This window comes from Eptatretus burgeri, chromosome 4 (assembly GCF_056783735.1).
Source record: "Eptatretus burgeri isolate ZD-2024b chromosome 4, Ebu_testis_v1, whole genome shotgun sequence".
Taxonomy (NCBI): domain Eukaryota; kingdom Metazoa; phylum Chordata; class Myxini; order Myxiniformes; family Myxinidae; genus Eptatretus; species Eptatretus burgeri.
The window spans coordinates 31,480,943-31,504,889 of record NC_140964.1 but is presented as its reverse complement, the minus strand read 5'-3'; the positions used below and the strand labels follow the sequence as shown (position 1 = coordinate 31,504,889).

Below are 23,947 nucleotides of genomic sequence, written 5' to 3'. Positions count from 1 at the left end.
CTTGTCGGATTGAGATCCGGCATTTTAGTGGGATACAAAACGTAAAGTGTTCAGCCTGGTGGAAGTATGCATTCGACTGAGTACCATTCTAGTTTCCTTTGTAATTAGATGCTTTTTGCCGAAATGTAAAATAATAATTCAATTGATCCAGTATCCAATGGAAAATAAGTTCGATATTTGTCAGTGTTCTTAAGCCTCAACTCCTAGGCAAGAGTATGATCTGCCCCGTGTTCCTCGCAATGTCTCAGCCACGATCTCTTCCTCGAGCTCCACATTAAAAAAATCCTGTAACTACAGATGTGACAACTATAGCAGACAGAAACGAGGAACACTGTTGCCTCCAACTGATCAGATGTAGAGAACCACGTGATTAAGTTGCTTGATTTCTCGAGCGATTTGCTTGTGCAATTGATCACTCGATGTGGACCTGGTTTTACGAGTATCCTTCCTCGTAATGTCACTGGCACAAGGAAAGGAGGGGGAGGGGATCTATCAGAAGGGGGGAAGTTCTACCATATGGAAATGGTTTAGTCCTGCGAAACACACCGTGAGATCTTTAAAGTTGACCAGTGAATGCTTACAGACGGGGCACCCAGCTTAACGTACACTCATTGATGTAGCACCTTGCCTGCAAATTACCGGGGTGATAGCTTTATAGCCCGGTCGGACTATGCAGCTAAAAGGTGTGTTTGCTACCTCTGCACATTCCTGTGAATCACCAAATCCCATATTATGTGTTCATTTGTTTTTTTTCAGTGTCTATTGTTCTGTCTTTGTAATTAACATTCAACTACACTGGTGTCCCCTAATGTCTTTCTGCTGCACGTGATGTGTAGATATAAGCTCCACCATAAGCCTTAACTCGCTGTTTAAAATTGTTTTTTTTAATGTCAGGAAGATTTCCACTCAGATAGGGTTATCAATCTTATTAGTCCAACTTCTCCAGATAATTTAACCAAAAAGCTTGCTGTTTAAGAAAGAAAAAAAATAGGACATGAAAAACAAGGAATGGAAAACAATTGAGACAGTAACCTTAACTGTTTGGATCAATCGTTTTTGACTTGTGATGTCCACAAGTGTGGATATCGTGATCATGCTCTTCGGTACCCTGTTAGTATTCCTATTTGAACCTCCAGGTCATGATGGAAGGCACATCCCATTTCCCACATGTGTTGGTCCATTGTCTACATACCGTCTTTGTTATTCATGGAAAAGTACACGCAGGTCTACCAACGTCTTTGTCCTGGACGTTATGTGCAAGCACCTCCGTGAGCATTATATCACAGTTAAAACAAGAAAAAGACCAATCAGAGATTGCAGACCCTTGCCAGGACTTGTTTTGTGTGGTGTATTATGGGGGCGTTAGTGTACTGGTGTGTTATGTAATTAAATAAGAGACATCACTAGAACTGCCACTTTATAACTGCTGGCAGGGATGACCCGGTACCAAAACGTCCTGCTTTGATGCAACCCCGCTTTGATTGGACACCTGACCCTGCCCCATGACGTTTTTAAATTATTATTCAATTGAATTCAGAATGAGATTAAAATAAATTCAATTCAAATCAAATGGAAGACCAAATAGGTACATTCCTGCATTGGAGTCATCTGAAGGAACCCAAACAAGCAAAAAGCAAAGATGAAGTCAAGTCATCAGGAGAAACCTGGATAGGATTTGTATTTCAGCTGCCACTTCTCTACACACAAACCCACCCAGGCACAGCCAAGTGAACCTTATTAAAAAATTTCAAAAAACCCAAATAACCCAAATCAAAAAATATTAAATAATTCTGGCTGGCAGACCGTGTGCCCACTCAAGTTGAAATTTAAAACATATATTCCCCATCACTATGATATCATAAATTTGAAGTTTCACATTGATTGATTGAACAGTTCCAGAGAAAACATTTAATATTTTTCTACAATTAAATATGGCTGCCAAACCATATGACCTACCAATTATTCCGAAGCAAAATTGTACACCAAAGGCTTGGGGAATATCTGTGTGAAGTTTCCCCTCGATCTGTCCAGCCGTTCTGGAGAAGATTTTTTTTAATACGTTTTAGGGCAAATCCAATATGGCTGCCAAACCATGTGACCTACGACATCATGTGTGAACCTTTTGTTCCTCATGGATAGGCGGTCATACGTGTAAAGTTTTGCCCCAATCTGTTCAGCCACTTCAGAGAAGAAGATTTTTGAAGGTTTAAAAAAAACAAAAAACAATATGGCTGCCGAATCATGTGACTGATGATGTCATCAATTTATTTTTTTCTGTGGACCATTTTATACCAAGATAGTAGATACCCCTCAAGAATTTTCATACTGATGAGATGCAGCATTCTACATATGCAATTATGACTTCAAAACAAAGGCACCTATGATGTCATCAAAAATTCACATTCATTCTCCTTGAGTACTCGCCGTGTGCCAAGTTTCAATTTTTCCCTTGGTGTGATTTCAGAGATAGAGGTCCAAAGATATTTGGGGTTTCCAACATGGCTGCCACACCAAGTAACCCATAATGTCATAATTATAAACAAAACATTGTACATGAGTAGGCGTTCCTGCGGTGAAAATTTTGTCTCAATCCGACAAGCAGTTGTGGAGAAAAACACTAAAGTTCTGTGCGGCCAACCAAACAAACGGACCCAAATGCAATACCCTCTCCTTGGGAGAGGGTAATAAATCTGCACGAATAAATGAATAAATGTTAGAGTATGTGTGTGTGTGTGTGTGTGTGTGTGTGTGTGTGTGTGTGTGTGTGTGTGTGTGTGTGTGTGTGTGTGTGTGTGTGTGTGTGTGTGTGTGTGTGTGTGCGCGTGTGTGCACGCGCGCGCGCGCGCGTCAGCGTGACTCCCCCATATAACTCCAAAACCATAAAACCTAGCAGCCTGAAACTTTGCATGCACACGAAGAAAACTCCAAGGAAGTGCAAGAGTGAAAATTGGGTGTTTGAGTTAATTAAAACACCCCTTGTGAAGATAATTAACAGCATTATTTAATTATATCCTTCATCAGGCGATCCCAGGCCGCTGCCCTCTCTGGGTCTTAAGGCGTTTCCTGAGTAACCTCGCTGGGGTCTGAAGTTGCCATGTTTTTTGGCCTGCTCAACCATGCCTTGACTTGGAAGAGGCCGCAACAATTTCATGAAAATTTTTTAACGATAAAGTTTTTTTTTCACCTTCCTCACTCATATTAATTATCGAATGCCTGTTCATCATCGCTGTTGTAAGTTCTATAGTTTTCAAATTAGGAGCTTGGAACAATTTCATGCATTATACGATACGATTTTCCACGATCTACACTCACGGACTATTTAAAGTATATCATTGAAATATTATTTGGGTTTTGAGATCGGTTATCGTCCGACTAAATAAGTGTCAAAATCTGTTGTGAAATCTGATAATTTAAAGAAATAACGAGTCTTGTAACTAAGCCGACATACTTATTTACTTTACGCAAGCAAGGCTATGTTCCCTCCCTCTCCATAGATACACAAGAAAATGTGAAATTTCCAAAACATGAAACTTATCTCTTTCTTTTGTTTGGAGAATAATATTTATTGAATAAAAAATTTAGGAACATGCCAACATTAAACAGCTCCATTGAGCTATATGATTGAATGCATTCACTGCTCGACATCGTGCCCATTCCCCCCGAGGCAGGGTTTCCACTTTTAGGGAAATTTCCCTATTCTAGGGAAATTTCACCACATTTCACCACTCCCGGGGAATTTTTAGGGAAGGGCAACAAGTTAGGGAAATTCTAGGAAAATTTTCAAAATATCTATAAATTGATCAAATTTCGATGAATTCGGATTATTTGCGAGAAAAAATAATGGAAGTAATCAACTGAATTTAAAAAGATAGCAATATGCACGTTTGGCGTCGGCCGCTTAGGCCAATGAGGGTGGAGTCACGTTTTGCATGCTCCATTTCCGCGTGGAGGAATCAACCTTTCCCGGAAGCCAGAAGTACACGTGCTTTTTCTGTCATCCTCATGTCTCAGCACTCAGCAGTTTCAAGTGGGCGGTCTATTTGAACACGTGAAAGGTCAGTTTATCCTTTCGTCGGCAATTTTTGGTCTTCTTGTAATTTTTTTCAGAACCTTATGTAAGTCTGTTATGACTTTAGTAGCTTACATGAATGACTTGACAAGTGACATGGTTCAAATCAAGTCAAGGGTTCACCAGTCCGTTCCTCAACGAAACGACAACGAAAACAACTTGTTTTGTTGAGAACCTGTACCACAGCACAGTCAGATTAAAAATAATGAAAATGATCAGCTTTTGTCAGTAATGATTTTCCAGTTTTGTTTGTGCCGATTGATATTTCTATTGCTTCTCCGAGAGCAGAATGTTTGAAACTTGGTCAAATTATGGGGTTACGTTTAAGTCCTTTTGGAACTTGCCTTGCCCTGCCCTAACGTACCTGATCTATGGCGACACTGGCCGAGCCCGTTCATTTCAAAGTGTGTTTCGTGTCCTAGTTTTTGCTTTTCATTTCATTTCCGATCGAGCAGTTGGGAATTGAATAATGTCGGATAAAAGGGTGCATTAGGTTCCGGCATCGATTGCAAAAGTACCTCCTGCGAAAAAGCAGTACCAGCAGAAATTTGCAGATGCTTGGCTGAAAGTGCCAGAATTCAAACCATGGCTTATGAAAAAATGGGCAGAAGATGGTTAGTATGAACCGTTCTGTAAAATTTGCAGAACAGGTGTTGGGTGTCATTAAACCGCACTCATGCGCCACCTTTCAAGCAAGCACCACGTTGAGGCCGCGAAAATGGAAGCTGATCTACAGAAGTTTCAGCCAACTGTACATGATGCTTTCATTGGCCTTGATAGAAAGGCTGCAGTCATGGAAATGAAAATGTCAGCATTTATTGCAGAGAACAATTTGCCCATCTCTTTGTGTGAGCCATTGATTGACCTCATGAAAGACCTTTTCCCAAGTGATGCAGCATTGAAAAAGTCACATTTTGAAAACAAAAGTGCACTAATGTGGTACGGCAAGTGCTTGGCAATTCTTTTGTGGATAAAGTCATTATTTGAACGAATTTCTTTTATTCATTAACTGCTGTATGTGCAGTGAAGACTGGCTTTAACGTTAAAGGGATTCCATATGATATGCAGCGACATCCAGGCCAACCTTTCCTTATCAACCATTTAACTGGAGTGCTTGCTTGAGTGCTTAAGCCACTTGCCAAAGGCCTTACAGTCGAGAACAGCACCGCACGAGTCCTTCTGAGCGAATCGTTCACTCACTGCGGACTCTTTTATCCGCCACGTCATTCAGAGCGAGCGGTTCATGCTCCGTCTCCCTGAGCAAGTGGTTTATGCTCCATCACCCTGAGCGAGTGATTCGTGCCCCGCCACCCTAAAGGCCCGGTCACACCTTGACGTTTTAGCCAACGTATGCCGATTTTTGAATTTTTTTTCTAAAACGCTGGCAAACGTTGAATACGTTATGGGTAAGTTTTGATAACATTAAGAGCACGCTGGCATACGTCGTAGTACGTTGCCATAAGTCGTTGTACGTTGGCTTTAAACGTTGTACTTTTCGGTTGTCCTCAAATTTTTTCATGCTTGAAATTTCACGACGTATGCCGGCGTATGACTCACACGTTCCGCTACGCTGGCCACAAGTTGTAGGCACGGTCTGCGATCGTTGACAGACGTCAACACATGCTACTTGTAAGTTAATCATAAGTTGAGACACGCCGAGGTAATGTTTAGCGTACCCGAAACTTATTTCTAACCTATGATTAACGTGTTGTTGGCACGTTACGCGATCGTTGCCACACATCGACAGACGTTACTTTTAAGTTACTCATAGGCTGAAAGACGTCGGTATAATGGATCGTCCTTGCGTCAGCGTCCACGGCCACGGCCAGGACACTTATTTGCAGCATTCTTCAAACTTTTCTTCGGCATGACGAGGATGTTCACACTTCGATGTCGAGCTTGGCTATGATTCCAATTGTCTATCGGCAGCGTCTATTTAAAATAGTCGAGTTTGAGCGTTTTAACACGTTCAGAAGAAACGCTTCAAATTTCCAAACCCCAGCGTCAAAAAAAAAAAAGAAAAACAAAAAAAAACAAAGGCGAGTGACAGCAATTTAAATCGTTCATTGTAAACAATGAAACTAGCTGAGTGGTACCGTTTTAAAGTCGTTTAGTGTAAAAAAAATCCAATTGTTGAGCGCAAGCGTCTACTTTCAATAGTGGAGATGCAGCCATTTAAATCGTTGAGTGGCAGCTTATGAACCTATCCGTGGACACGCGGACGCAAGGACGATCCATCATAACCCACACCCTCCCCCTCACACCCACCTACTACTGCCAACATGAACAAACTACTACTAATACTCATACTAACACTGATACTGATACTGATACTGTTACTGCTGACATGGACATCAACTCAAAAAGGAACTCGAAAACACTGTTGGGTTCCCCTTTTATGAACACCATTTTTATATACCAATTCCCAAAACCGCTGGGAACACGTCTTTATATGGCAGTTGTAAGCGAGAAACACATTCATTTTTTTTTTTGTCGACCGGAAGACGTCATTGGAATACGTCTACATACGTCGATGTGTGTTGGGACTACGTAAAGAATTGGTTCAAAGCACGTCAAACATAAGTTAGAAATAAGTTTCGCGTAAAAAAGACATTACCGCGACGTGTTTCGACTTATGAGTAGCTTATAAGTAGCCTTTGTGGACATGTGTAAGCATCCACATATCATGTGTAAAACTTATCCCCATCGCATGCGGAACGTGTGTCATACGCCGAGTACGTCGTAAAATTTTGAACATGTTCAAAATTTTACGACGTACTCTACTTACTACGACTTATGATAGCGTATTTAGCGTTGTACTCACGTATACCAAACTTACCCATACCGTATTCGACGTGCCCCAACGTTTTAGACACACTTTTTGTTACGTCGGCATACGCTGGCAAGATCGCCAAGGTGTGACCGCGATGTTGACACTTCCATTTCTACGGCAGTTATGATTCGAATCGTTGTGCGTCAGCCTTTTAATAGGCTACGTCACGACATCGTCGGCGATGCGTGCAACGCGCTATGCCTGAGTTAGACTATCGTTGGGCATCGGTTGTGTAGGCCGACAACAGGTTCAGCATTCGTTGGTATAAGTTATCTATAACACAACGAAACGTTCTGTGTAGTTACCAATGCGTTACACATAAGACCAAGTCGCTATGAATACGTCCGAATCTTTAAAAAAAACATCAAAAGTTCAATGTAAGCCAGCGTTTTACATACATTTTAACACGTTGCCATCGCTGGCTAAAACGTCAAGGTGTGACCGGGCCTTAAGCAAGTGGTTCATGCTCCGCTACCCTGAACGAGTGGTTCGTGCTCCATCACCCTAAGTGAGTAGTTCATGCTCTTTCGCCCTGAGCGAGTGGTTCGTGCTCCATCACCCTAAGCAAGTGGTCTATGCTCCATCACCCTAAGCAAGTGGTTCATGCTCTGTCGCCCTGAGTGAGTGGTTCATGCTCCGTCGCCCTGAGCATGAGGTCCATGCTCTGTCGCCCTAAGCAAGTGGTTCATGCTCCATCGCCCTGAGCAAGTGATTCATGTTCCATCGCCCTGAGTAAGTGATTCGTGCTCTATCACCATGAGCAAGTGGTTTGTGCTTCGTCACCCTGAGCATGTGGTTCATGCTCCGTCGCTCTGAGTGAGTGGTTCATGCTCCATCGCCCTGAGCATGAGGTCCATGTTCCATCGCCCTAAGGAAGTGGTTCATGCTCCGTCGCCCTGAGCGAGTGGTTCGTGCTCTGTCACTCTGAGCGAGTGGCTCGTGCTCTGTCACCCTGAGCAAGTGGTTTGTGCTCTGTCACCCTGAGCGAGTGGTTCGTGCTCCATCACCCTGACCGAGTGGTTCGTGCTCCGTTTCCCTGACCGAGTGGTTCGTGCTCCGTTTCCCTGACCGAGTGGTTCGTGCTCTGTTTCCCTGAGCGAGTTGTGAAATAGCACCCATTTTCTGAGCCGTTTGCTGTATTGTCGTGCTTTCTTAATTAGCAAGCCCAATTTTTTTTCCACCCGTGACATGCAGCTGTTTATAAAGCTTAATGTTTGTGAAGATATCCCTGAAATGTATGTGAAAATGCAACGTTGTTTTTCGGTGAAAGTTACTCATGGTTTTTGGGTTGTTGCCGATATCAGCCAAGCGTGTGTGTGTGTGTGTGTGTGTGTGTGTGTGTGTGTGTGTGTGTGTGTGTGTGTGTGTGTGTGTGTGTGTGTGTTTGTGTGTGTGTGTTGTTCATAAAGCATAACATATTCTCGCTGCTAACTCCCCGATCCCCTCGATGTCTCTCTCTTTGTCCCTTCCTTGCTCTATCTCCTCCCAATACAGTGCAGCACCCTCCTCCCACACCTCTCTTACGATCTTCTCCCCTCTCTCCCTGTGTCTCTGGACATATCCGGATGGTGGTTATGTCTGGATGGTGTTTGTCTCCGGACATGTCCAGACAGGAGTTTGTCTCAGGACGCTTCCAGGTGGTGTTTGTCTCTGGATGCGTCTGGGTGGTGTTTGTCTCTGGATGCGTCTGGGCGGTAATTAATGCTCCACCGCATGTCTGCCTTCTCTTCCTCTCACCTCACTGTCTTCCCTTCCCCCACCCCTCCTCGATCCTCCACCCCTCCTCGCTTCCCCCCCTCCTCTCTCCTCTCTCCCCACTCTCTCTCCCTCTTCCCCCCTCTTATTCTCCCTCCGCCTTTAGTATTCTTATCAGTGAAGTGACGGGTGGTATTTCCTCGTAAATAATAAACAAACAAACATAAAGAAAGAACTAAATAACTAAAGAAACAAATAGATAACACCTATTCTCAGGAATGGCTTGCACCACGAAAACACCTTCTGATCATGGCACTGCACCGGATGAAAAATCTAGTCTAACCGTCTGTCGGGAATGGAACCATCGGACTAGAATCTTCAGAAATATAAATATTAACCGTTATAACCACCAAGCTACGAGCTATTCAAATGGCCGAGTATATCATTGCACTGCATCTAATCATACGGCAATTACATCTTGTCCAAACAGTGATGTTACTTTTTGGGGTGAAATATATTTGAAAGAACGGCCTTGCAATTCAGTTTACTAAATAGGCTTGTGGTAAAGTCAGCGGGCGATGTATTCCTTATGTAACTGTATTTCATTAGAGCCTCAAAAGAAAGAAACGCAGAATACATTAGGAAAGACATTAGCGAGACACTTAAGTCTTCGAGGCAACCGGCTCAATTGGGAATTAATTTCCCAGATTGCGTTTTGTGCTTTTGTTCAAATAAGGAGGTTTGTGTGCATTACAAAGAGAGATTCTGTTCCTTGTCGGTAAGATGTAGTGCCGGTAATTACAAGGTACTTGTATACTCGTGTATTATTACTGATTGCATTCGCTCATTCGCTCATTTTCCTTTAATACCTTGCTTTGTAATGTTGCTATAAACAGTAATTTGATGTAACAAAACCTTGTGAAGACTTTTCCTATAAAGAGACGTGTCCCTCGCACTGTAACATTTTTAGTAACTTGTGAAAATAAATCAGGTCTGCAAAATTGGTAAGAGAAAAATACATCACCCATCACAAGGTTTAAATTTCAAATATATCATATATACATATATATATATATATATATATATATATACATATATACATATATATATACACACACACACACACACACACACACACACACACACACACACACACACACACACACACACACACACACACACACACACACACACACACACACACACACACACACACACACACACACACACACACACACACACTAAAACCCTGATTTTACGTGACCGATTTTATGCGAATTAGGATATAACGCGATGAGTTATTGGACCTTTTTAGATCCTCGTGGAGGATCTCTAAGTCTTACTCATGTTGTTGTTGTTCATCTTCTTCTTGTGGATTTTTTTGTTTCACAGCCTACAGTTTTCGTCGAAACTTCCTGAAACTTGGCGTATATATGTAAAAATACTCTGCGCAGACAGAAACCATCTCTGATTTTTAAAATTCCTCCAAAAAAAAAGTTATGACATCAAAATATCTCCGCTAATGGAAATCGCCCAAAAATTTATCTCTGAAACTCGGCAAGCTTTTTGAATTCTGTTTGTGGGAATCGAACAGGGCATTAGCAGAGATGAATTACCGCACATATGATACATCACTATGACGTCATATCAATATTTATGACGTTATTCCTATTTTTTGACATTTTTTGTTTCACAACCCAGAGTTTTCATCGGATCTTCTTGAAACTTGCCATGTATATGCAGAAAGCCCACGCGCAGGCAGTAACCATCTCCGATTTTGGAAATTCTTCCGAGAAAAAAAGTTGACGTCATAATATCGCCGCTAATGGAAATCGCCTATACCATTATCTCCGAAACTAGGCAAGCTGTTTGAATTTTGTTTGTGGGAATCAAGCCGGGCATTAGCACAGATAATTTATCGCAAACCTGATACATCACAATGACGTCATATTCGTTTTTATGACGTCATCATTAAGAGGACCAGGATCTTAGCTCATTTGAGCTTGTTTTTGCTCTTTCCGGAACTGAAAAGTTTTTTGGTGAGTTAATTTCGTGTTTTCTTTTCTTCTTTTTTATTGATCAAAATGGAACTGCTAGAAAAAGATAATCTTTTTCTGTGAAAGATAAGCTTCACACACTTGACACGATCAACACGAAAAGTTAAACTCAAGTTGCACGAGACCTCGGGATACTGGAATCAACACTTCGTGGCTGCAAATCTCAAGAAGAAAAGTTACACGTGTTGCTTTGCAAAGTTGAAGAAGAAGCAGAACTAAAAGCCAAACGCCTGAAGACAGCCAAAGATGTCAGCCTCAATGACCCTGTACGAGTGGTTCATTCAAGCTCGCTCAAAAGGTCTTCCAATTTCCGGTCCTATCTCGCTCGTAGCCAGCGACATGCTCTGTTCAAGCAAGGAACACTCGATCACTTTTTCAAGAAATAAACTGTAAATGATGATTGCTAATATTCTTGAATGTTTTTATTTGTTGTTTTGTTTATTCAAAAGGTTTACTAAAAATTAATTTGTTTTAATTTGTACTGGAACAACAACGATTTATTCACGGAATTCTTTAATTCAAAGGTAATTTACTTGCTAGAAGGTAAACGTGCAAAAACGGGTGAAATAGGGCAAAAATAGGGGGTTTTAGGAGGTTAGGTCAACATTGGGTAGTTTGAACGCTGATTTTCTGGAATCCCGATTTAGCGTGACCCCGCTTTTTTTGGGATGACATTTTATGGACCTCAACGATCACGTTATAATTGGGCCACACTGTATATGTGTATTTTTTTCAAATGTTTGTGTGCTTCTATTTTGGATACATTGTCAAAGCTCGTGCTTACCTTGTGCAGCTTTTCTTGGTTGCTTTATGCAGCTTTCTTTGGCTAGAAGAGCATGGGGGTTAATTATGGAAATCCAAGCCACCTGGGGTAGTTGATTAGTTGAGACCTGATTGGTTATTTACTCCAATTACAGGTGCCAGACCTGATTGGATCTTGTTATAGTATGTGTGTCTAACATATATATATATATATATATATATATATATATATATATATATATTTATATACATACATATATAAGCATAACCCATGCTCTGCGCGACATGTTGGGGTGGGTGTGTTTGAGAAAGGAATTGATGCAGAGTATCAGTAGTAATTTTACTTTAATGCAGTAAGTGGAATACGATTTCACTGTTTCAGAACCATTTTATTTACTTTTTTGTACCATTCACCTCATATGGTCTTTGAGATAATGTAAGCCAAATATCAAGTTACTCGAGCGCAGAACAAAATGGTTTAGTTCCAGGTGAGAAACAAATTCTACAAATTTTCGAAAATTAATTAAAAATACAAAACTAGAATAATTTGGTTGGATAAGTGTCCAACCCCTGAGTTAATACTTGGTGGAAGCTGCAATTTGCTGTTTCCATGACAACTGTTTTTTCTTGTATTTCGCAAGTATCGTGCTTTGCATGACATCTTTCTTGTTAAAGTATTTACCTGCTTCCAAAGCAGTAGCTTTATAAGCTTTCATATTAGTACACTGCTTTTTATCCTTGCAGGAGAAAGGCAAGTAATATATTCATGTGTCAGAAGACAAAGTCTGAGTTACAGAATAGGAATGTCTTTTAGCACTTTTTGCAAACCTCATTCCCACGTTATCCTTTATTAAAACTTGCAAAACAAAGGGGGTGTGAAATCCATGTTGGTCCAGTCTGCCACAGTGCTTCCTGCTTGGCCAATTACGAGTTTCACCTGTTTCAGTAAGGGATTTAGATTCATGGACCAAGCTGTTATGTGACGTTTTCTTGTTCTCAAAGTTTTGCTCCGAAGGCTCTTTTCAAAGATCATCACAGAGCCCCGGACAGCTTCCAACTGTAGTTTGTTTGTGGTAATATTCCCGGGGATGATTTTAGGATCTTTATAAGGTTCTTATGTTTCATTCCCAGAGCTCCAATTATCACTAGTACAATTTCGATGCTCTTCAGTTTTCTATATTTTTTCATTTCATTTTTGAAATCCTGGTAGTTAGTTGGTCATTTTCTTGATTTTCACGTTATTTTGACCAAAATCACTGGGTACCAAGACCTCAATTAGCAACATCTTATTTTGCTTTTTGTATTCGAGTACTATGTGCAGTCGCAGTGCTTTGATTTCTATGTTCACGAACAATGGCATCATCAGATCGTACGTGAGCATTACAGTTCCTTCAGAAAGTATTCACACCCCTCAACTTTTGTCACATTTTGTTGTGTTACAGCCTGAATTTAAAATGGATTAAATTTAAATGTTTTGTCACCGAGCTACACAAAATACCCCATTAATGACAAATCAAAAACATGTTTTTCGAAATCTTTACAAATTAACTAAAAATGAAAAGCTGAAATGTCTTGTGTCAATGAGTATTCAACCCCCTGAGCCAATACTAAATATTGTATAAGTGCCTTTGGCAGCGATTACAGCTTCGAGTCTTCTTGGGAATGTCTGCATCAGCTTTGCACATCTGGATTTGGGGATTTTCTCCCATTCTTCCTTGAAGATTTGCTCAAGCACTGTCAAATTGGATTGGGAGCATTGGTGAACAACTATCTTCAAGTCTTTCCACAGATTCTCAATGGGATTCAAGTCTGGGCTTTGGCTGGGCCACTCAAGGACCTTCACATTCTTGTTCTTAAACCATTTTAGTGTTGTTTTGGCTGTATGCTTGGGGTCATTGTCCTGTTGGAACATAAATCTTTTCCACAGTCTAAGGTCTTTTGCACTCTGAAGCAGGTTTTCCTCAAGATTTGCCTGTATTTGGCTCCATTCATTGTTCCATCTATCCTTACAAGCCTACCAGTCTCTGCCATTGAAAAGCATCCCCATGCTGCCACCACCATGCTTTATGGTAGGGATGGTGTGCGATGGGTGATGAGCTGTGCTCAGTTTCTGCCAGATATAGCGCTTTGCATTCACGCCAAAGAGTTCAATTTTAATCTCATCAGGCAACAGAATCTTTGGCTTCATGCCCTCAGAGTCTTTCATGCGTCTTTTTGCAAACTCAGGGTGTGCTGTCATGTGCCTTTTTCTCAAGAGTGGCTTCCATCTGGCCACTCTCCCATAAGCTTAGATTTGTGAAGTGCTGTAGAGATTGTTGTCCTTCCAGCAGGTTCTCCCATCTCAGCCAAGTAACTCTGAAGTTCTGTCGTCATGGGCATTGGGTTCTTGGTCACCTCCCTGACCAAGGCCCTTTATGCCGAGTTGCTCAGTTTGGTCGGATGGCCAGCTCTAGGAAGAGTCTGAGTAGTTCCATATTTTTCCATTTCCTAATGATGGAGCTCACTGTGCCCTTGGGACCTTTCAACCCTCTAGAAATTGTTTTTTACCCTTCGCCAGATATGCCTCCTCACAATTCTATCGTTCGACGTACAGTTCCTTGGACTTCATGGTAGAGTTTCTGCGCTGACATGCATTGTAACCTGTGGGACCTGATGTAGAAAGGTGTGTTTCTTTCTAAATAATGTCCAATCAATTGAATTGGCCACAGGTGGACTCTAATCAAGTTGTAGAGACATCTCAAGGATGATCAAATGAAATTGGAAGCACCTGAGCTCAATTTGGAGTGTCATTGCAAAGGGGTTCAATACTTATTGATGCAAGACATTTCACCATTCCATTTTTAGTGAATTTGTAAAAGAAAATTCGAAAAACATGTTTTCACTTTGTCATTATGGGGTGTTTTGTGAAGATTGGTAACAAAAATTTTTCAATTTAATCCATTTTTAGTTCAGTCTGTAACACAACAAAATGTGACAAAAGTCAAAGGGTGTGAATACTTTCTGAAGAAACTGTATGTCCTCGTTTTCAGCGATTGCTTTTGGTTCATGTTTCCATGAGTTTTGTGGAAATTGGACATTGAAATTTTTGAAGATATGCCAGTGAATTATTCTCCATACTTTGTTGTGTCTTTGTGTGTACAGTTGTTCAGAAATGAGTGTGTAAGTGTGTGCTTGCATTGTTTGTATGATGTGAGTGCTTGCAACACATGTATGACTGTTCTGTGTTTGTTCATGTCATCACTTTGCTGTGAAACCCATGTCTTCCAACAATGATACCTCAATGTCCAATATTTTTTTTTAAGAAGTTTTAATTGTAAAATATTTCAAATGGAAATTGAAGTTTGTGCTTAAAAATTGTCTCGTTCAACTCACTTGCACTTTTTCACAGTTTGCAGCTGCCACCTCTTTGTGTGTACAGTTGTTCAGAAATGAGTGTGTAAGTGTGTGCTTGCATTGTTTGTATGATGTGTGTGCTTGCAACACATGTATGACTGTTCTGTGTTTGTTCATGTCATCACTTTGCTGTGAAACCCATGTCTTCCAACAATGATACCTCAATGTCCAATATTTTTTTAAAGAAGTTTTAATTGGAAAATATTTCAAATGGAAATTGAATTTTGTGCTTAAAAATTGTCTCGTTCAACTCACTTGCACTTTTTCACAGTTTGCAGCTGCCACCTCTTGGGAAAGTTTACACTTGTCCTCTGCTCTCCTGCTTCAATGGCACCCAAGGTCAGAAGCCCCACCAGAGTGGGCGAGTGTTCCTGAGAGTGGAGGGCACGGATCATCTTTAAATAACTGTTGCTCGACAATGCCTTGTTGGGCATGAAGCCCATCGCATGATTTATTCCGAGTTGATGATGATTCTGCACCATGCAGAATTTTTGTTTTTTAATTAAAAGTTCATCTGAAGCATTCACACAGAAAAAACGAGGTTCACACAGTGATTGAATTGGATCATCAATAAAGTCCTGTTGTCTACATAAATAGACAAGCCAGCTTTTGAGAGACAAGAGAGTTATTTGCAATTGATTTGTGCTCGTGAATGTAGTATAATTTTAGTGCTTTGACAAAGTTCACCTTTTCCTATGCCTACATAATGCGTCAAGACCCTATTGACTGTTGTAACGGTGCCATGGCCCCTCGGCCTGTATTTAATCAAGAACATAAATCAGAGCTCCACTTGTCTGCTCCTTCATTTCATTTTCAACAATTTCCGATCAGCGAGGAATAAAGCAATGGCCAAATGTTTGCCTTGGGTAAAGATATTGGGCTAGATCCCAAAAGCTGGACCCAAAATGCAAAGTCCTCCTGCAATCACAAAGGGGTCCATGGAATGAGTCATGAAGATGAAACAAGTCCTTCCATTGATCAACATGCAGCTATCACTTGGATTGTGACTGAAGTCCATATAATAAGATCCAATGTCTTTGTGTTCGTTTTACATTTCCTCTGAAATCAATGATCGCATAAAGTTTAAAATGGTACAATATTAATCACCAAGGATACAGACAGTGAAGATTCCCAAAAAAATTATTTGGACAAAACATTTTCATTTTTAACATCGACAAATGGCCAGACAAAGCAAGCATATCATCGATAAATTATTCTTCACGTTACATGCCGACAAGTCACGAGAAGCTGCTGATTGGTTGGGTGAGGATCGGTGCACTGCAATTGGCTCCTGGTAAGTAATGGGTAATTCCACGTAATAATGGACATGAAGCATAAAATTTGAAAATGTATTTTTCAAAAGGATTTCTGTTGGACGGTGTTTAGTTAGGTCTGAATTTTCATAATTTATGCGATATTTACTCCGTGGATGATGTCACGTGATTTGGCGGCCATCTTGAAAGAACTGCCTCAACGTCTTCCAACGGTAAGTCATTCTGTGTGTTATTATTTTGTCGAAAATATGGCTATTTGATGAATGTTTTAATCCGAAGTAGTATTCGCTGATGAATATTACTGATATAGGATCAGGATGTAACTACTCATCAACATATTTGGTCCATTTCTCTCTGTGCCTATCTCTGTGACTATTCAATATGTGATTGCATGGGTTACATCCGTTACATTGCTGAGTTACGTCCGTTACAGTGAACTTTTCAAAATATTTTAACAAACAACAGACAGATCGTATCGTTGGAATATAGAAAGTATGCTACTAATGCTTAGTTTGCTTACCGTGAATGAAATGTATACTACAAATTCGTTATTTCACAGGATTTAAGAATTGTGCTATGGCCAGTTTTAGTTGTGTCCATTTCGATGTTACGTCCGTTACGCCTCTTAAATGTTGATTTTTGCTTTAGTAGTAGACTACACAGTGGGGTTTGTACCAATATCAGAAAGCCATAGAGACTAATTACGATATGTCATAAAGAAACTCTCTGTAACATGGCCAACCTTTTCAAAATTTCAACATTAGTGATGCAATTTTTGTCTCAATGTTACGTCCGTTACGCTGGAATTACCCTAATGTTAATCCAATTAAATAATTATTTACTCTTCCTCCGTTCTTAGAATTCTAAAATTTAAAAAAATTGAGCGACAAACAACGCAACAAAAGGTGGGCATGGGACTCACCGGGTTGCTCGTATTTCCATAGCTTCAATTGGCAGGTAAATTTATTGAGGTGTATATTCTTTTTCTCCGCTAAAGGAAGGACGTGGTGATGTCGTGATATGAGTTTGTGTGTGTTTTGTGGGAAATGGTTCGAGATGAGAATGCTAAGGAATGAAAGAACATAAACTTAGTCGAACTCACATTCACAAAGTACATCTATCCCCATGAACACAATACCCTTAATCGTTAAACAGAATACTATGTCAGAAATACAATGAGATGAAGATCAGAAATACAATTAAAACAATAAACTGTGAGATTTTTCAAAGCGGCTTGCACAATATAAAGGTCGAATTTGAAGATGACCGAGAGCACAATGTCCTTATAATTCAGGTAAAAATGCACTTATTCCTCCGAATGTCATTATCCTGCATATGATACTGAATATGTACAAGCCTCTTCATAAGATTAAGTCAATATAAGAAAAGGAAAAATGTGACCTGGCTGTTCAGTCTAATGAAGGCCTGTAATGTGGCTAAATCCTTAATGTCCAATATTATTCTAATGTGTGGTTGACCACAGTGTTTAATGAGTGGTGCGACCTATTTAAAACAGAGCAAAAAGGAAGAGTTGGACAAGGGCAGAAAGGGCAAAGAACAGACTGACAGGACAACAAGAAGCGACACAAATATACATATGGCACAGTGAGCGAGAAGAAACGTGTAAATGAGGAGCCTGCAACCAAAAATGACAGCCAACAAACAGGGTAATTAAAGAAAGAAAAATTTACAGGCGCACTGATAATAGTTCTCCACAGAAATTAGAAAGTCATCGGTAGGCATAGAAGATGAGATGTGATGGTGGTTTGTCTTCACCTTCAAGGACTGGAAGGACTTTGAGAGATTATGACAATGATTTAATTGGAAAAAGGGGGACGAAGGAATGAAGGAGAGTAGTGAGACAAAATTTGAGATGGGTAGCAAGCTTTGAGTTGCTTAATGAACAGTTACAATCTGAAAGAGCTGGGAAAGAACAAAGAACTGAGAAGGGACAGGGAAACATGTGAAGTAGTACAAGACAGCAAAGCCACCAAATTGACCATCTTCAGAGAGAAGCAATCTCCCAACTTCAGCTTAATGCTGACTGGAGATACCAATTATCCACAGGGCCTTATAGTCCACTACTTTCAGAGTGACGAGGTAAGATGCAGCAGAAAAACGCCCCATAGATGGGAGCCACCCATGGCACTGAGGATGAACACCTACATCATTAGGAGCTATTGACATCCAAGGAAGGCTAATTCCCAGGTGATCCCTCATCTTTTGCATAAAATATTGTTCTAGGTAGTTGTCCAATTTCTTATCCTCTCGAGTTTTGGAGGCAACCAAGAAAACGCAGCCTTAATGAGTGAGTGAGGTATTGTCTGGATGGGGAGGAATCTATGAGCTGGTATATGAAGGATTTTTTTTCCAGAGGCATAAAATACCAGAAATATGATTGGTAGTTTCAGTGCCAAAGGTGGCAACAGGTGAGGACATGTGCACCAAGATATACTTTTGGTGTTTTCTGGTGTTGTTTCTGGCACATGATGCAAATGACAGAAGGTGTATGATACAGCAATAAGGTATTCTGTAATTTGACCCCATTGTCGTACCTTTGTGAAGACTTGTAGATGCAGGTAGTTTTTTTGTTTTCGGGTGTTCAGTGTTTGGCACATTATTTCCGCTCACAACCGGGGAGTGGCCAGGGTGCAGGGGCTTTCAATCAGACACGGAAACTGCGATTGGTGAAAGAAGGAAGCAGGGGATTAAAAAAAGAAAAGAAAATGTGGGCTAATTGTGGTGGGGATGGAGGTTAAAACATTTCGATATTTAAACACCAATTTTCTGGAAATAGGAATGACAATCCCATAATCACATTTATTTATAATAAAGAACATGCATCTCAACATCACCGAAGACTTTTTTCGAATCATAAAGCAACAGTTTGGCACAGAAATAAAGCATATGTCATATTTAAATATTTTCCCATACATTGAGAAAGCCAAACAGAGTGAGAACCAGAAGGTTCTTTTCTCAGCGACAGTAAAGTTAAACAATGAATGTTAAAAACGAAGGATTGGGAAAGAAAGCCAGCAAGGTGGAGGCGCACGAAGACAGACTGGTCTGCTTGTTAGATAAGTTCTCAAGTCATCTCAAAGAATGACTCAATGCCTTCACAATGGCAACTACTAAGTTCAGAATGGCCCTGGAACCAAAACGTTTTTGATACTGAGCATGCTGTTATCAAAATCCATGCAATCGAAGATCCGGCCCTCTTCTGCGATACCGACATCAACGAAGAAGAATTATCAGAAGAGCACATTTCCTTTCGAAGCATCTTTAAGAATGTTTATTCAACTGGTTCTGGGTTACGGTACAAATGCACGATGTGCTTTGCTTTCTCCTGAAAAATGATAAGAAAACATTTCCAAATATGTGCATTTTATATCAGATTTATTTGACTTTCTGTAAGTGCTGCTAAGGGTTAATGTAACTCTAAAAGGTCGAAACGAATCAAAAATTACTTTCAAAATAGCATCTTGGAGGGGAGATTATGGAATGACATGGCGATTCTCAGCATTGCAAGGGGGACCTGACTGCAGACAAGAGATTGACTTCAAAAAGATTGTTGGAACATTTGCAAGGAATAAATATAGAAGAAAATCACTGAATTGCAGAGAATCTTACATTTCCTTACACTCGAGCTGAAGTAGTCACATTTTTTCTTCCCTGAGTTATGATCCATAGACCATGTAATTTTGGTTTCCTATACTTTGTTAGCTTGTATTAGCATGTTTACTAGTCATAATATGCAAGCACGATAGAATTTGTGAATTAGCATGACAATACTGCAGTTGGTGAAGTTACCAGTTAAGCTTCTACTTGAAGGTGTTACTCGTGTCACAAATGAGCCGTCACCTGCCCTGGTTGAAAAGCATCGCTCCGCTGCTGATGATAGGACCTGTAAGAGTCTGTCCTGACTGATACCGATCTTCAAGGGAAGAATCGGACAAAGAATGCCATCCAGGGTAATGCGTGTGTTGCGTGCATAAAGGACATCTGCCTGCCAGTCAAGGAGAGGGTCCTGGATGCCATTAGCAGACAGCTTCGTGATCAGAGCTGGATGCCAGACTGTCATAAACACTCAGAGAAATGTCCAGTCAGACCGCCCTGACTTCTTATGTCAGGTTCAGGACCCCCATCCATTACATTGTTAGGGCAGAGGAATAAAATGTTCAATCGTCTCAAGAGAAAATGGATGTACGTAAGAAGTTAAAACGAGATTGAGAATGACAGGCAGGACAGAATATTACAATGGATAAATCTCTTTTCCTTTCCTCCTCAATCCAAACTTCTGTTTCTCACAAACTAATTTAATGCAGGAAGTGAAGAATCAGGGAAGAGATGGGAAATTACAACATAAATATCAGGTGTAAATGACATACTGAAACTTTATAGTTCACTCTGTAGTGTAAGGAAATTCGAAGTTTTAATGAAGTACAGATAATACACGAATTTACAATATATTCAGCAGGATTGCCTGCTGCGTATTAGGTCGAATGGGAAGCACGATTGCTCACAAAACCAAGTGCTCTTTATTCTGGAAAAAAATGAAATAATCATTTTAAGAAAAAAAAAAGAAAGAAAGTACAACTGGTGCTCAAAATCTCTGGAGGATAATAAACGCGCCTGAGATGCTCCTGGAAAGATGCTATTTTAAAGTGTATTGGGCACCATCCATTGCACACGGACACTGAGCGCGGACACGTCGTCGGCGATCGAGACATGCACTTAACATTCCTGGAACGGGTCACTACAGGCCTTCTGGGATGCGGGGGAAGATGAGAAGGGAGTGGAGGATGCGCCGATGAGACACGGTGAGGGGGTTGGGGTTTGAGGGGTGGGGGTTAGTGGGAGGTTGCTTGGGTGAGACAGACTTTGCAACAGAATCGTTTTCCCTCACGTAGACTCTCTTTCCTGGCGACTAGGTCATTGTTTCCCTTCTATGAAACCATCTAACGTGTTCAACTCTTAACTACACACTTACTGTCGTCTCAAAACAAACTCGTGCCATAAACTCTGTATGGAACGACATTTGATGGAAGTGGTATTTGTTTACGTACCTGAGGAAACCGACTTTACATTAACAATGAATAACAAGGAAATTTGACGCAGGAGGAGGCCATTCGGCCTTTCATGCCTGCACTACACAAACACCAAATTAAACTAGGGAGTTCATCGAACATCTTACCCCACGCAGTCTTGAGAAAAAAGGACATGGGAAGGGTCTGCGAGCGACAAATTTGATTGGGCGACATTTTGTAAAATGCCATCATATTTCGTCCAAGTACTGCGAAATGGAAGGTCATTATTGTTTAGAGTGCCAATAATGCGATTTGTGTTCTACGGTGTTCGAATATACAACTCAACTGAAATAAAATAAAGATTTTAAAGGTTGTTGAAAAAACACTTTATTGGAAGTTTCCCATCATTGATCCACCATCTTTTACAACACCTTATTTAACATGTGACGTTAGTTCTTTACCTCCACCAATGGATGTGGATGGAGGTTATGTTTTCACCCCTGTTTGTCTGTGAGTGGGAAATCTCAAAAAATCATGGATGGACAAGTATGAAACTTGGTGGACAGGTTGGGTGTGTGACAAGGATGAATTTATTTGATTTTTGTGAAGATCCGGATACGAGAATTTTTTAATTATTTTTTTAAAGTGATTCTTCAACATTGAGAGATGGGTGGGGCCATAAACGATATAACGATAAAAAACGATATTTAGAAATGGTCACAAAGTTGTGGACGGATTATAACAAAACTTGGGGGATGAGTTGAGTACATCACAAGAACAAGCTGATTAGATTTTGATGTGTGACAAGGACGAATGGTCCGGATGCAGATCCGGCCTATCAGGGAGATACAAAACATAAACTTCAGCCTGGCGAAGATGTGCGCTCAACCGAGTGCTGTTCTAATTGTGCCTGTTATTTGTGTCCTTCATGACATCTCTAAAAAGAGTAATTTTCATGTTGAGAATGATTTTTCAATTTTGTGAGAGAGAGAGAGAGAGAGAGAGAGAGAGAGTGTGAGACAGACAGTGAGAGAGAGAGAGAGAGTGTGAGACAGAGAGAGAGAGAGAGAGAGAGAGAGAGAGAGAGAGATACTTACTCATCTCTGCACATGTACGATAGGGACGACATTCCATACAATTAGCCAATTTTAGAGATAAGTAATGTGAAACTGCAGGTTCGTTTTCCGATTCCTTTTCTAAATAAAACATTCAATTGAAATGAAGTTGTTGCTCAATCATAAACTGACATTTGTAGACAGACAGACAGACAGACAGACAAAGTGAACCGATTGCTTAACCCTCGACTTTCGCTTCACGCGTGTGGGGTAATAGTGTTGCGAATCTGGAAACCACGATCACACTCAACATTCAGGTCCTTTAGCTCAGTTATCTTGGTAAGTACATGTTCTATAGATAGCTTGCCTTTCATTGCTTAATGGGTATATCGATGTAAATACGCTGTGATTCATTTTAATAGTTATGGTTCAATCAGAACAACAACAAAGAAGAACGACCCTCCCCCACAAGGAAGAAGAAGAACCCTACCATCCCGAGATTCAATAGCTTAAACAGGAATGATGGTTGGGGTGGATCCGGCAGAAAGAAAGGTAAACAGCCCCCACCCGCAAGTATGGGGGGGGTGGGGGGTGGTGCACGAGGGCGAATGAGTCACGCCGGAAGCGAGGCGGGGCTGAGAAGGATAAGAAGGGGGACCCTTTGCTTGGCTCGGGTTGGTTCTTCTGGTGGCTGTTGTTCTGCTTCGTGGCCTCATCTTGGTTCGGCTCTGCTGGGGGTTGTTCTGCTGCTGGTGCGTTTTCTGCTCTGCTTCTGGTGGCTCTTCTTGGTCCATGGAGCTCTTCATGGTCTCTGCTTGGTGTGACTTATTGGTCTCATCTTGGTCGGTGGTTCTTCGGGGAAGCGACGCATCTTCGGGAAGGATTGGCGCCTCGTCTCACCAGCACTTGTTCCGGAGCACGAGGGGATCCACCGGAGCTCGGAAAGGATCGCGGCTCGTGGTGGTTGGAACCAGTTCGCCCTCGCTGGTGCCCCGGTCCGAACAGCTGGAAAGGTCCCAGATAGGTCAGGGGCTTCAGCTCATCTGTCGCTCTGAGCTGAAGTCCGTATTAAAGGCATCAGCCACCATTTCTTGGGTGTATGTGTGTGCGTATGTGTGTCCGTGGGCCTGGCTAACAAGTAGAAAACTGTTAAGTGCTTTGTGTGCTGTATATAATTGAATTGCATTTCGTATAGTCGGTTTAAATCTGCTCTTCTGTGTTCCCTAGTTCCCCATTATTATTATAAATAAACCCCGATTGTTAAACGTATCAGCTCGTTTTGTGTTTCTTCCATTGGCTCGACATGACGCGTGTTTGAGGATTAGTGTTGGTAACTTGTTCATTTGATCTGGCCCGATTTTGGTAATTCCGCTCGGTTACGCCGGATCCGAGTCGGCGATAGCGACTCGATTCGGACAAAGTCGGCCGAGGGTGAACCTCCCCGGTAGTCGGACCACGTGGGTACTTCGGTAAATTAAAATTGGCAATCGACCCTACCCCACGTGGTCTATCCATTGGCGAACTTCGGTCCGATAAAGGACCCGTCAGTTCCAGAGTTATCCGGGGTGACGACCTTTACATTCCGGGCGATCGGTCCAGCCGGCTCGCAGGTCCATCTCGCGGTCGTGCTCCCGGTAGATGTCTCGGTCCCATAACAATATATCTGTCAAGGAATTTTTCGTGTTTGCTTTTTATGTTATATTTTTCTGGGGGGGGGGGCGGAGCCGGCAAGGGTGGTTTTAGGTTGAATAATGTACAACCCAAACACCAATCACACACCAT

At 41.2% G+C, this 23,947-nt stretch overlaps 3 long non-coding RNA genes across 7 annotated transcripts in view; 2 read left to right on the top strand and 1 right to left on the bottom strand.

Moving 5' to 3' along the window:
• The window catches only part of LOC147027735 (uncharacterized), a 43,724-nt gene extending 27,929 nt beyond the window's left edge, over positions 1-15,795 (top strand). Inside the window, exon 3 of the long non-coding RNA XR_015057236.1 lies at positions 15,081-15,795. This is a non-coding gene — a long non-coding RNA (uncharacterized LOC147027735). The remainder of the gene's footprint in view (positions 1-15,080) is intronic.
• LOC147027733 (uncharacterized) overlaps positions 1-23,947 on the bottom strand; it is a 166,803-nt gene that overhangs the window by 42,532 nt on the left and 100,324 nt on the right. The window contains exons 2-3 of the long non-coding RNA XR_015057229.1: positions 18,639-18,761; positions 15,065-15,180 (exon numbers count right to left, since the gene is read on the bottom strand). This is a non-coding gene — a long non-coding RNA (uncharacterized LOC147027733). The remainder of the gene's footprint in view (positions 1-15,064; positions 15,181-18,638; positions 18,762-23,947) is intronic.
• LOC147027734 (uncharacterized) overlaps positions 20,728-23,947 on the top strand; it is a 25,508-nt gene continuing 22,288 nt past the window's right edge. Inside the window, exon 1 of one of the 5 annotated variants that reach the window (XR_015057234.1) lies at positions 20,728-20,903. This is a non-coding gene — a long non-coding RNA (uncharacterized LOC147027734). Of the gene's footprint in view, positions 20,904-22,571; positions 23,179-23,947 lie in introns of those variants that run through there. The other 4 variants (XR_015057231.1, XR_015057235.1, XR_015057233.1 and 1 more) reach the window with 4 other exon arrangements.